Raw genomic sequence first — 495 nt, 5'->3', positions numbered from 1 at the left:
ATATAGAGTTCCGAATGAAAAAAAAAACAAATAAAAAGTTTATACGTTTTGAAACAGCCTCACTGTTTTATCCCCCCTACCTATACTTGGCAGTCTCATCAATTTTGAATTGTAGTTATACATATTTTTTATTGAAGTAACCAAAAATTGGAGTGAAATAACTGCCTCTTTTCTCATTATGGCCGGAGTATAATATTGCATTGTCTCGACTTGTCCTTTCACTCCAAGTTCAAGAGTGTAAGGAATATTGTTTTTGTAACTATTAAGAATTATTATTTTATTTATTTATTGCTTTTTACAACTCTATTTACATAAACATATATCTAGTAAATTTTACGTAAGATCAAAGTGGATTGATACAGGCATACAGAGAAACTACCCATTGGTAGCACTCTAATCGTATTTTTATTATTTTATTTCAAATTTATTTATTTTTTATCTTTCTTTAGTTTTGTGTCTTGTTTAAACTTAGTTTAAACAAGATTGCTGTTTCCT

This window comes from Halyomorpha halys, unplaced genomic scaffold, assembly GCF_000696795.3.
Source record: "Halyomorpha halys isolate HHAL.00 unplaced genomic scaffold, Hhal_1.1 Scaffold546.1, whole genome shotgun sequence".
Taxonomy (NCBI): domain Eukaryota; kingdom Metazoa; phylum Arthropoda; class Insecta; order Hemiptera; family Pentatomidae; genus Halyomorpha; species Halyomorpha halys.
Note: the sequence above shows the minus strand (reverse complement) of the source record.